Here is a 14352-nt window from a genome sequence, read left to right as displayed (position 1 = left end):
CAGATGAACATACTCGGCCTCACTGACGTTTGGAGGTGGCTCCACCCCGCGCAGGCCGGATATTCTTTTTTCTCCGGGGCACACAAAGTTTTTTCAAGATTGGATTATATCTTCACCTCGAGGCAGGAACTATCATTGGAGGACCAGGCCGAGTATAGGGCGAGGGGCATATCAGATCACTCCCCACTGTTCGCACACATAGGACGAGGTGGGGGGAGAGGACGGCCTCACTGGCATATGTCGGCATGGGACATACAGACTCCTGAGATTCTGGGTGGTATCAGAGCAGATATTCGAGTGTTTGTGGCAGAGAATGAGGGCTCGGTACAGTCTAGGGTTACACTGTGGGAGGCCATGAAAACAGTCCTGAGGGATCGATTCCAATCCAGGGTGGGTGAGGCTAGGAGGAAACGTAATGAGGCTATAGCAACTGAAGAGGCGACCATACTGACTCTGGAGGCCGAATACCACAGGTCAAAGAGGGAGGTAGACCTCAGGAAACTGTTAGATGCTCAGAAAATTTACAAGGAATTGACCACAAATGAGGCACGCACGCAGGCACTGGCCACCCTCCACCGTCTCTACGATGTGGGCGACAAATCAGGGAAACTTATGGCCTGGCTGAGTAGGAGGGAGAGGGCGGCCAGGTGGGTGGACGGGATCGGACTCCCCGGGGGCGCGCGGGCGTCCACGGATGACTCCATAGCGGAGGCCTTTGCGGCCTACTTCGAAGACTTTTATAGGGCTAGAGACCTCGGGGACGCGGAGGTAGTGCAGGCGTTCCTGGGTGATATGGAGGTCCCACAGTTGACCCCCGAAGACAGCGAGGCCCTAGAAGCCGACCTATCCCTCGACGAAATCACGGAGGCGTTAGCGCTATTGAAGCCCGGGAAGGCGCCGGGCCCAAACGGTTTCCCGGCGGAGTTTTTCAAACGGACGGGGGACCTCCTCTCCCGACACCTGAAGGGATTGTTTGTTGAGGCGTTTGACGCCGGGCGTCTCCCGCCAGATTTGACCCTAGCCACCATAGTCCCGATCTACAAGGAAAATAAACCCAGGGAGGAGTGCTCCTCCTATCGTCCGATTTCTCTCCTTAATATCGACACCAAACTATTGGCCACCATTTTGGCGCGACGCTTGCGACAGGTTATTACAGATCTAGTGCACCCAGACCAATCTGGGTTCCTCCCGGACAGGGCCACCAAACTCAACCTACGGCGTACTCACAATTGGCTCCAGGAAGTTTGTGACAGGGATGAACCCCACTGGTTCCTCTCCTTGGATGCAGAGAAAGCGTTCGACGCGGTGCATTGGCCCTTCCTGATGGGCACCCTTGAACGCTTTGGGATAGGGCCCAAGTTTTTAGGCTGGGTGAAGCTGCTATATTCGAACCCCAGGGCGAAGGTGCGGGTCAATGGAAGGCTCTCCAGGGAGTTTGCGATAGAGCGGGGGACACGGCAGGGGTGCCTGCTCTCCCCGCTCCTTTTCACCCTCACGATTGAGATCCTGGCGATCCGCATTCGGCATAACCGGGATGTGGTGGGGTTTCACTGGGGGGAGTCGGCCGCGGAACAGGAGAAGATCTCCCTTTACGCTGACGACGTTCTGCTGTATATCACGGACCCGGCTAGGACTATCCCTGCGCTATTTAAGGAATTGGGGGACTTCGGGGCAGTAGCTGGACATACCATTAACTGGCACAAATCGGTCATTTATGACCCGCAAGGGGCCCCTAGGGGGGAGTGCCTGCCCGACCACCTCCTACACACCACAGAATGCTTCCGATATCTGGGGATCTTTATCACCCGAGATGCACGTCGATCATATACAGATAACATAGACAGGGTTCTGGTGGCAGCGAAGACGGAGATGGACAGGTGGAGACAGCTTCCACTCACCAGCCTGGGCAGGGCCGCCCTATATAAAATGATCCTCTTGCCGAAGTTTTTATATGCCCTCCAAAACGAATATTACCCTCTGCCAACTCCAACTATACCGAAAATCCACGCTGACCTCCGCTCCTTCTTGTGGCTGGGGAAACAACCCCGAGTGGCACTCACGACCCTGCAGCGCCACCAGTACAGCGGGGGAATCTCGCTACCTAACTTGGAGGCATACTACTGGGCTGAACACCTGGCCCCCATTAATGAGTGGATACATGCCCCTGCAGACCACCCCACTTATGCACTGGAAAAATCCAAATGGGGCGCTAAGACGGTGCTCCACTTCCTCTACGGAGGGAAGGGAGGACGTACGCTTCTCCCGGCGACAAGAATTACCCTGACAGCATGGCGTAGAGCCACGATAAAAATGGGATGGCAGGAAAGACCCACCCGTCAAACCCCCCTGTGGTCATGTAGCTGGCTGGCCGAGCTGCACAAACTACGGGGATTCAAACAGTGGGATGACATTGGCATCTCTACGATCGGGGATGTCATAGCGAAGGGGGAGCTAAAGACCTTTCAGGCGCTGCAGCAGGATTTTGGCCTCCATAACACCCAGTACTTCAGATACTTGCAATTACGGCATGCGTGGGGGACACAAAACATCTCCCTTACTGACATTCCCCAATATGCGCCACTCGAGGGACGCCTGCTCCAGGAACAGATACACAGGGGGGCGGTGTCCATGACATATAAAACACTGACAAACAATACGTTGGGAGACTTACAGGCTCTGAGGGAGAGATGGGAGGGTGATGTAGCCACACTAGAAAACCTGGATTGGGAGCTCATCCTCATGCACCCTCGAGAAGTGGCCATGAAGTCGAGGCTTCGCCTCATCCAGTTCAAGGTTCTACACCGGGCCTACTTTGACAGGGCAAGACTCTTCCGGATGGGGAGGGCTACTAATGCCTCCTGCCTAAGATGCCAACATCCACTGGGTGATTTTTTCCACATTATTTGGGGTTGTTCCGTGGTCCAGGAATATTGGAATGAGGTCTTCACTGAATTGTCAGCGGTATTGGAGGTCGACATTCCCAGGGACCCCAGGCTGGCACTCCTGGGCATGTCAACTGAGGTGGATGTCACGCGGCACTCACTCATCTTTTTGTCGCTGGCGTTAGTAGTAGCCAAAAGAGATATAGCGAGAATGTGGGGGGCGCCAGGAAGGCCCAATCTGGATGACTGGAGGCGAGGCCTGGACTTGTACATGGCGGCTGAAAGGGTTACGTATAAAGCGCGGGGATGCCCGAGAAAATTCCGCAAAATCTGGGCCAAGTGGCGGCACTATCACGGACTCGAGTAGGGGGGTGAACCGGAGGGGGGGGGAATGCGGGGGGCGAAATTGATCACTGGGGTGGTCTCATGTGTGACTGGTCCGAATCTGTTGAACCTGGAAGGACTGGGGTGATGTGACGACATATGTTCACGACACATGCCTTGAGGAGTGCGGAGGGCACGGGGATCGGGTGGTAGAGTGGAGGTAAAGAGGACGAGCTGCTTTGGGGGGGGGGGGGGCGGAGGGCGGGAAGGGGGGCCTCAAATGGGGGTCTCTCAGTTGCCCGGGGGTGTTTACATGGAGGTTGGGGGGGGGGATCGGGGTGAAAAGACAAAACACAAATTGATTATGTCATGATAACTGCCATGTATTGATGTGTTCCAAAAGTTGCGCATACTACGGGGGGTGCGGAATGTTGACGCTCCCCCGTGATGGCGTAATGCTTTTATTGATGATCCGCATGATGCAACAATAAAAAGAAATTTTCAACAAAAAAAAACTCAGCCTCCTAAATCCAAACCAACTTCATCAGAAAGTTGTCAAAAGTTTAGTAAAGTTACTAACGCTCGTACATTTACCATGCACCCAAAGCCGCAGGCAGTTATTAACACATTTAAGGACTGAGTTGAGGAAATTAGAACTTTTTTCCTAAGCAAGGATTGTACTTCCACACTATCCGACGTTGGGCAACACTTGTCAAATTTGATAAAAATACATTTTAGCGCACTTTAATAAATTAGGGAAGGTGTGCCTCGAAACCACAGCTACCTGGTTATTACAGTGCAAATTAAGGACCTTCTCTTTCTGTGACTTGTGTCACTTTCTCCTTCGTTACTCCTTAAATTTCGAGGAGTAAAGCTGAGCTAGTATTGGGGGGAGGGGGGAGGAGGGGATGTTTTGTGAATTGGACCTTTAAACTACAACACCTTTATTTTGATGTTACCATTGTATTTAGAGTCTGGTGTGGCCGTAGGACAATGTACCAGAGGGGCGCACAGGCCACATTCAACGCTTAAATCAATTCTTGGTTCCTGCCAATGCTGTTGTAAATTCCCTTTTAACTGTCCTGTGTTTACTATTATACTGGTGGTATTTCATAGCATAACAGAAGTATAACGAAGTTATCAAAAGCTCCAGTATTATACATGTGAATTCATAGGCGGCAATTTTTCAGAACACGTTTATTCTGGACTCAATTTCACTAATGGTTCTTAATAAACTTTGCCCAGGAAGAAAACCAGGCTTTATCAAGTTTGTCAGTACTTGAAACACTTTTTTTTACTTCTTTCTTTCTCTTTCTTCCTTAATGTCTTCTTTCTTTAATTTCATTGTTTCCTCTTTCTTTCTCTCATTCACTCATTCTTCCCTTTTTTTCATTCATTCATTTTCCTCTTTTCTTGCTTTCTTTTTTCTTTGACTTTTTTGTCCCTTCCTTCATTCTTTTTGCTTCTTATTTGCTTTCATTCCTTTCCTTCTTTCTTGCTTTCATTCCTTTATTGGTCTTATTCCTTCTTTCTTTCCTTCTCTTTCGTCTTCCCTTCTTTCCTTCCTTCTCACTTCTCTTTCTACCTACTTTCTTTCTTTCTTTTTCTTTCTTTTCCTTTTTCTTTCATTCACTCTCTCCTGCTTTCCTTCCTCCCTTCTTACTTTGTCTTTCTCTACTACTCTACTTCCATCTTTCTGTCTCTTTAAATCCTTTACTTCTGTCTTGTCTTCTCTGTTGTCTTCTTTCTTGCTTTCCTTTTTAGGTCGAGCTGGTGTAAGCAGCGCGAAGCAGTGCGTCCAGTGAAGCCTCTATTGTTGTCCACTTGCTGGGAATCTGGGACAAGGGATGGGCATGCGCAGGTCCGCCGGTGATTTCAGCATGTGTGCGCGCACGTTCACCCACGCGCTGTGCACATCTCCTGTCCCACTTCCAGAGCAAGTCAGCCTCCTGCAATCAATTACACACGCACACACAGACACACACGCATGCACACACACATACACGGACACACACGCGCGCGCACACACACGTGCACCCCCCTCACCCCACCCCACTCACCGGGCTCTTTCGTCGCTGCGCTGCTACAGGCTCCGTCACTCTGCCGCATCACCTGGCACACGCGGGGCTTCCCTCAATCATGGGAGCCCCGCACTTGCATCGGCGGTCTCAGCCGCCACTTCTGCTCCTTCTGATCTTCTCCTGGCACACGCGGGGCTCTCCCTCAGGCATGGGAGCCCGCGTCACCACTGCTCCTCTGGGCCAGCCACTCCGTGGCGCGGGCTTCCCGTAGAAGGTGGAAGTCCCGCCCCACGAGACATGACGTTCCCGAACTTCTGGTTTGGGTGTGCAAATCTCCGATGTTGCTCCTCGTAAAGTGCGGGCAGAAGACGTCAGGTGTAGAAGTATAAATGGACACCGGATTTCTTTAATAAACCGGCTGTCCGGGTGAGATTAATACTTTTCAGTTGCTAGCCCTACACTACCTTGCTAGGAGTCACTTTTGCAATCAAACCAAAAGGTTTTTGGTTTAGAAACGAAAATTAGTTTTAAATCGCCGACGATAGGTTGGCAACTATGCCCCTTCCATTTCGCATTTTGTCATGTCGATTACTACTGTGCCTCTGCCCTGGCAGCAGCCTCTCTTTCATCACTGGCCGCCCAGGGGCCTCCCATTGTGCTTGTACGGCATCGACCAGCCCTGCACTTCCACATTCAGGGAAAGCAGCTGCCGGCAGCAGGCTCGCTTTGCAGGATGTCTTCCACCGACCCGCAGCTCTGCTCGGGTTCCAGTGACCCTAAGGACGGCAGGAGCTGTTTCCTCGTTGGGTGCAGGGTTGTTGCCCACAGAGGCCCTTCAGGTGCGCAAGGGGGGTTCAGTTCGTGTCTGTGTGCCTCTCACGACTCGGGAGTACCTCTGGCACTGTGGCAGCAGCGTGGGAGGCAGGCTAGTTTCCAATCCCTCTTCTCATGGGGAAACCTGATGTGCAGGCTGAGGGTGCTGGTAGAGGCTTCCCTTAATACAAATGCAGGCCGGTATTCGCACACCACGCTGGGAAGGTGCTCGTCTTCCATACCCCTCCTTCTCTTACATTGGGGCCGTCACCTGCAGATTTCCCTGTGCTGCTTGCTGCTGGAGGGCCCACCGCAGACTGCCTCGCCCTGTGTACCATCCACTTTCACTAGGTCGCAGACGTTGTCCCTCATGTCAGCTGCTGCAGAGACGATCCCCTTCGTGCTCACCTGTGGCCAGTGCTCTCCCTCGCCCTGCTGGTCAGCAGTGTGCAGATACCAGGGACACGGTACGGGCTGCCTTACGTGCCTAGCTTCTTTGCCACACCTGCTGTACATCAGTCTACCCGGGGCTCACCTCATGCCCAGCGGGTAACTGGTCACTGCTTACGGCTGCTGGCAGGGGGTGCCCTCAAAGCGGGCTTCACTCTCCCCCCTCGCAAACGTCAGGGCTGCTGCTGCACTCAGGCCCAACCCGCTTGTAGCCATTCTAAGGGTGCTAATGTTTTGCAGAACATCTGTTACAAGAAGGGGTTTCATTGAGTAATAGACCCTGCTCATTATTCTGTCAGTAAGACCAAAAACATATTTTAAAATTGGCCTCGTCTTTATGCTTGAGCGCACCTCACAATTTAACTCGCCTTGATGATTGCTTTCACTCTATCTATCGACCCTCACTCTATCAATCTATCTATCTATTGCCCTCACTCTATGTATCTATTTCCCTCACTCTATCTATCTATTGCCCTCACTCTTATCTATTGCCCCCACTCTATCTATCTATCTCCCTCTATCTATCTATCACCCTCACGCTATCTATCGCCCTCACGCTATCTATCACCCTCACTCTATCTATCTATCTATCTATCTATCTATCTATCTATCTATCTAGCTCCCTCACTCTATCTATCTATCGCCCTCACTCTGTCTATCTATCACCCTCACTCTATCTATCTGTCTATCGATCTATCGCCCTCACTCTCTATCGCCCTCACTCTATCTATCTATCTATCTATCTATCTATCTATCTATCTATCTATCTATCTATCGCCCTCACTCTTACCTATCGCTCTCCCTCTATCTATTACCCTCCCTCTATCTATCTATCGTCCTCACTCTATCTATTTATCGCACTCACTCTATCTATCGCATCACCACAGCATCACCACAGCATCACTCAGGGGCACCACAACATCACTATGCTCTACCACAGCATCACTGAACACAACAGCATCACTCGTCGCCACCACAACATCACTCAGCGACACCACGGCATCAATCTGTGCAACCATTCAACAACAACTGGTTCAAATATGTTCTCTCAATGTTTGAAGCTTTATTACAAATGTCACAAAAAGATGTTAATATTTCACTTCTGTTCTTGGATTTTTGTCACAATAAAATACACTGAACATAATCTTCACAAAAGTTATTTACAAAAGTTTAAGCTATTGCCATTATAAATTACAATAACTTTTATTTAAGCATTAATTATACAAAAAAAACATTGTTATTTGTAATATCAATACATCTAAGTCACGTAAATACAACACATATTGCATTACAAATGCTATAGGTGTCACATTTACAGAAGTTATAACTATTGGCATTGTAAATGACAAAGCTATTAATTTCGCTATTTTCAAAACCAACACATGAATAAAAAAATTGTCGTTTACAATACCAATATCTCAAACTTTCCTAATGCGAGAACTATTGCATTGCAAATGCTTGTTTTCTTACATGCCTTCTTTAATTTATTTTTCTTGCTGCTTTTCTTACACCAGCAAAACAGGCTTTAAACCAAAAGCACACAAACTCTTTTACTTGTACTTTTGAGGTCTTCCCATTGCTTCAAATTTTTGCTGGGACCCTGGGCGTGATCGATTTAGCTTTTGTAATGCTTTTTATCACGCAAGGGCTGAGCAGACACATTGTACTCAGTATCTGAATAAGTCCTAATTGTGGAAGAAGAAATATGTACCAAAACAAGGGTAGGTAAAGGATATGGTATTATTGTTTTTGGTGAAAGGCTTATTTCATTATACAGTGCTTCATTGGGGATGATTGTGAGATTTAAAGATATTGCTGTGGGCAGTGTATATAGGTTAAGTCTGCTTGGTCTGTTAATTGTTTCCTTGTAGTGAAGTTAAGCAAGCACTCTTATGTTTTTATCCCTACAGTTCTATTAGTAACAACAGTGTCAGTTAGTAAAGTGTCAGTGTGATCATCCTAGGGTCCGAGTTTTGGCCTATTCCTGTCCGGTTTTTATCAGGAGAAGTGTGGGGATCTTGGAGAAATTACCTTTGACATTTGCTTTAAATGTTTGAGTTTTTTGTCAAGAGCAGTGAAGAAACTGAATCGTGATTTTTCTACCTATCGTTTGACATTTGCAGGGGGTGTTAGGCAATAAGACGTGTTGGGAATTCATCAATGGCACATCACTGTGAATTCTCTGGTGTGATAAGTGCTTAATTTGAGCTGGTGGAGGCCACCAGCACTTAATTTGGGAGGCAGGCACTTGTTTTTCTGAATCATATATTCAGTAAGAGCATGAGAGGGAGAAACACACAGATAGGAGAGACTGAGGAAGAGAAATATAGGTAAACCGTCTCAAAGGGAAAAACACGAACCTTCAAAAGTGAGATAAAGGGCTGTAAAGTGTCTGGCAATAAATTAGAGTGGCATGAGATGGATGTAAGGCTACCAGCCTTGGCATGCGCTGCGCTAACTTTTAATTGGACTGGTTCGGATTTCTGAGCAGAGCTTCAGGCACTGTCACTCTTACAAATTAGAAAAGAACAATTGATGGATAGAACTCAGAACAATGTCATACATTCACCCAAGTACAGAGATCTGGGTCTAAATCCATAGTTTTTTTTGCTCTCCATGCCATTCCAGTTTGAACCCAGCCATATGCAAATCAGTCTTGACCCTCCACCCAATGGGAACAGTCCAGTCCGAACTGCCAGGCATGGTCCTCCCGTGGCTGGAAACAAGCATCCTAGGACCGGTTTTGGGGTTTCACCCCTCATCAGCAAGGATAGCTTGACTCCAATGGCATGGAGAGCTGAGGACCCACATCTGGACATACCTGTCCCACAAGGGGTGACAAATTAAGCACTGCCTTTGTGCCTAAGTTTCATTAATGTCTGTGGTTGGTAGGTTCCCATTGGTGCTGGCTGACTTCGGGCCCAAAACCTGCAGCTATTCCCCATGGAATCACCCTGTCCCTCTCAAAAACGATCCCAGGCCCAGTTTTTGAATCCCTGCTCTCACCCATGGAAAGCCCACACTCAGGAGACCCAGTGGAACAAAGATTTGTGTCAAGCTCTGTCAGAGAAATGTTCCTCTGTGTAGAAGACTGAAGAAAAGACAAATTTTTGTGTTAAAAAACTGAAAATCTAACAATCATCCTGTTCAGCACATGTCCCAGCCAGCCAATCAATGTAAGAGCAACAGAAACCCAGCAATAGAAACCTTAGGATGTGTAGATGTTTAAAAATATGGATGTGGTATTCTTCCGTAAAGTCCAGGGGTGTTACTTGAAACCATTATTATAGATAGAATAAACCAGCATTTTGCTTTCAATATTTTCTAAATGTTCTGCAGCTAGTTTATTACTGGTGGGCACCCTGAACTGATCGGAATTTCATACACATCTTTTACCCCCACACTCGGAAGACCCAGAGGAATAAAGTGGCTGGTCACTCCTTGGCGGGGATATGTTCCTGGAGCGAATTGCCTTGTTTTGAAAAACGAAACTTGGTAAAAAGCTGACAAACGTAATGTTGAGCGTGTTCTACCAGCCAGCTAGTTGGGGCAATAGAGAGCGGGTTTGCACCCATACTTTTGTTAAGTCGTGTGTAGCATTTTATGGTCTTCATACTTTCCATATAGTCCTGCGTTTGTTATGCCCCATTTAATGAGAAGTGCACTAATACCTGTGATTCTGCCACAATTTTGTGATCTGGTGTAATGTTACATAATTGAATTTGCAGACGACATTTCCTGGGGAAACACACACATATTTGGTATTGTCAGACTCCAGACATTCAGGGCAACATTTCATTGGTTGCAGTGTAAAGAGATTTTGTCCATTTGAGCAGTACAGCAAAATATTTAACATATTTGTTGAAAATATGAAAATATCGCCACATTTTTCATTATGTGCTTGTGCTGTAATGAGATAATGATGTGGGTCGTACAGAAATCATTAGCCCTCAGTGTAATACATAAAATATAGTTTTTAATGTCATTTTTTAAACGCTCCAGGACAGTTGGAGCACACATACCTTCTAGTGAAAGGATTAAAACCATCTGTTTTCGATTTTTGAAACAACATTTATATACCATGATTCATACCACTATTTTTTTTTTTTACTGAAAACCAGTTGTTGATAATTGTTCATCCGAAGATCTGCCTCTCCATTGACCTTCCTCAACATGGTGCGCAGATCTACTTTAAGGTATCCATAGCTATATGACATCGCCCCAGGTCTGTTTCTTTGAATCAGACATGTATTTGTATTTCTCACTGCTGACCTGTCAGGCCGAGTTAGGGGTTTAGCCACAGCGAATCCCCTTATGTGTTCAGGCAAGTAAGACTGATAAACTATTATTCGCTGTTATGTATCTCTTGGCATACTTTCGAGATTCAGTCGCTGGCTTCCTGTTGCCCTGCAAGAGAAGTTATTTTTGCTGCCTGCGACCTGGGCCACCTTTGCAACCTGTGGTCCAGATATTCTCGCTTTTGTAGGGATTCCATTTACCAAAAGGGGAATTCTGCCCAATTGTTATGAAAATCAAGTACACTGCTGAGTTATACTTGCTGTATAAACCTCAGACACCATTTTACTCAGTTCTCTATATACTACACTTGATCTTAGCCAAAAGGCCGAGAAGCGATCAGTTCTCTATATAAGATTTCCCATACTTCATATGAACAGTAATTCTGCTGCCCCGCCGTGTCAGTGTCATTTTAAGCGCTCCGCCCCTTTGCCATGTCATCAGAAAGGGCAGCCCTAGGCCATCGCGCCGGGAGCTCCCCTGCTGCTCCATAGCCCGGAAGTGCTTTAACAAACTATGGGGCCCAACAGGGGAGGTTGTGGGAATGTGCATTTCCCATAGGCGCGAAGTGACTGGGTATAACGTCTATGACTGAGGTGCAGCATGCGTCTAGCTGAGTGCCCTAGAACTGTCACTATAGCAGTACATATTGTTGTATGCTGTACTAAGTTTCCTATTCTGAAATACGTATTTTGAAGTAAACGTGTTTTCATTTTTAATTATAATTTTTTGTTTTATTAATCCGGGTCCTGTCGGGGTACACTTTATAGTAAGAGTATATTTCCTACCCTTTCTTTCACTTTCTCCCTTTGACAGTTTTCCCATGACAAATGAAAGAAGGCGATTTGAGGGTTAAAACATGGGTGAGACCCGTGTTTGTGATAGGCTCTTGAAAGCTCACGTTTCAGAGCCAATTATAGCAAATTGTCCATGTTACCTAAGTAGTTTAAAGTATGCAGTAGTGGTTTTACAATAAGCCACTAAATGGATAAAATAAAGATTTCACCACATTTAGAATATATTTTAAAACACTTTTTATTTTATTCGAATCATGGACAAAGACTTTTTTAGAGAAATAAACAAGTGGATCTTATCTGACTTTTAGGATTGTTTCCTGTTGTTCAAATGTATACCTTTCCTTGTCTTCACATGTTTTTAATTTAGCTTTATTAATCGATAAGATGTCAGAAAGATGTTGAAAGTTGTCCATTTTAGGAATGCCAAGCTTTCAATGATGCTTCTTCTTTTGCCCCCATCCACACTACTACTGGCGATAGGTCTCTCTACAACTACAAACAATACTCCGAATTACCATTTCATTATCCTTCCTACTTATTTTGCTGGGACCATATCTCACGGATCCTCCAATTGATCTCTTTAACATGGATATTTCCCTCCTTGACTACCTACTCTCTATTGCCATCAAAGTAATACTGATCGATTGGAAGTCTAGCAACAGTGTCTCATATCATACCAGGTGGGCCTGGGTTACCTAACTAAGAAGCACACACATAACCCAATCTAGTACCAAAGGTTACCTTGTAACCTCCCAATGTATTTGGGAGGCACTAGGCCTCTTTATCCGCAACCCAACCCCCTAATGGGAAATCCTCCAGTACCAATACCTCCTCGGTACAGATTCTTTCATCACCTTTACCTACATTTTACCATCTCTCTTAATGATTCACATGATACCACCTCTCTCCCCCCTTCTTCCCCACTACCCCATCCTTAGATAGTGCACCAGACCCCACTTTTTATGATGTGTACGATATGCATATACTACCGACACGCACTCCTCAAGACTCACCCATATCCCCTAACACCTATCGCTCCATACTTCTCCCACACATCAATGTTCTAGCTTTAAATTACAATCCCTTGGTATAGTTTCCACTTAATAGCAATCTGCAAAAACTGTTAATGACGATTATAAATATCACATTGATGTACATGTGTTCACATTGATAATTATTTCCTTACATTTTTTTCTCCCCCTTGTTTTCCTCTATTTCTTTTTCTTATTACTAAAAATGCTGAGAAAATATTTTGAACAGGAAAAAAAAAACATTTAGTACTGCCTTGCAAACCATAGCTTCTCCCTCATTGCTTTCACTATCGTTACCCTGAGTTCCATGAGATAAAATGAATTGCCTATGGACGATAAATGGATCCCGTCCCTCGGATGCAAGTTGTGGTTTTCTTACTGAATCTTCCTGTGTTCCAAACAACCAATGCCTTCTGCTGTAGAAAACTGTTTAATTTCCCTATTCACTTTTTTTCTCGTTTCTTCGATTGCCCTGACTTTCTTTCCGCTCTCCAAATCGTTCTTTGGACTAGTTCTGTCCAGGTGATTTATGTTCCAAACCATAATCCCTTACTTCTCCTGAGATTCATTTTCAGGTTCTTTACTAAAGCTAAACCTGATAGCCGAATCAGATCTTTTGCACCAGCGTGCAGAACTAGCAAGCTTGGACAATTCAGCCCTTTTGTTGACTCTGTCATGGTGGGCAAAACGTAAGCCACTGCATGCCTCCTTTTCTGCTCAAGTGCACCTCAATTCTCTAGCCATCTAGTCACAAATGCCTTCCAGAAGGCATGTTTCAGCCTGCCTGGCAGTCTGTTTAATAAATTAATTTCCAGTAATCCAAGACAGGGTCTCCCCACTGCTTGACCAGGAACCAGCCAGCCAACAACATTAACAAGAACAATGTTGTCTTAAATATCCAAACTAAAGGAGTGCATACAAAACGGATCTATTAGCAAACCCAATGCCTGTTGCAGCAATTGTACCTCCTCATATGCTGTCAAGATTTATCATCCCCATGCTTGAAAATTTCCCCTTCAATCACTCCTCTATTAGACTGAAATTGTTCCTGCCTCGCCATATTTAAGCCACACCATGCCTCTACAATCCCTCTTTGCTGTCCTGATTTTTTCCTCATGCATCCTACTGTGCCTACCATCTAGTCCAGCCACCACTTACTTCTGTCTTTATTACTCATTCATCATGCATCAAACCTTCTCTCACTGATCTTTTAACCACTGCTTTTTTCTTTACCTCCCATGAACCCCCACTCGTCCAAATTGACCACCAAACTCATTATTTAACTTGGTTGGAACTGTAATATTTCCATTCTGACACATTCCTGTCTTGTCCCCCTCCTTTCCTCATCTTTCTTTCGCTGTGCTGTCCTTTTCTGTTCTGGCAACTCAAGTGCACCAGTCCTTCCATGTTATCTTTCCTCTTGATTTTTACTCCCCCTTGCTTCCATCTTTTCCAATTGCGCTCCCTTTTTTGCAATTCCTCACCCCTTCTACAATCTCTCCCTCCTCAAACTGAATTTTGTCCTCGTCATAGTCCAAAACTGTCGGCTAAGCCTAAATCCTCCCTGTCATCAACCACATGTTAACAAACATTCTCTCTCTGTCTCTCTCTCTCACGCTCTCACTCTGGCCCTCTGCCTCATTCTCTTTCTTTCTGTGCAGTTCTCTTGGCATTGTCCAGGAGGTCGACCTGTACATCTCTCTCCCTTCTGATGCATCCCAAAGCCACCCCAAAGGTA

The 14352-nt window shown here is 46.2% G+C and overlaps 1 protein-coding gene and 1 pseudogene across 1 annotated transcript in view; one reads left to right on the top strand and one right to left on the bottom strand.

Annotated features, from left to right (window-relative positions):
- The window catches only part of AGPAT4 (1-acylglycerol-3-phosphate O-acyltransferase 4), a 371388-nt gene that overhangs the window by 59399 nt on the left and 297637 nt on the right, over positions 1-14352 (top strand). The window lies entirely within an intron of this gene.
- Positions 10991-11126, bottom strand: LOC147708573 (U2 spliceosomal RNA; annotated as a pseudogene).

The sequence above is a fragment of the Lissotriton vulgaris genome, chromosome 6 (assembly GCF_964263255.1).
Source record: "Lissotriton vulgaris chromosome 6, aLisVul1.2, whole genome shotgun sequence".
In the NCBI taxonomy this organism is placed as follows: Eukaryota; Metazoa; Chordata; class Amphibia; order Caudata; family Salamandridae; genus Lissotriton; species Lissotriton vulgaris.
This window is presented reverse-complemented; position numbering and strand designations above follow the sequence as displayed.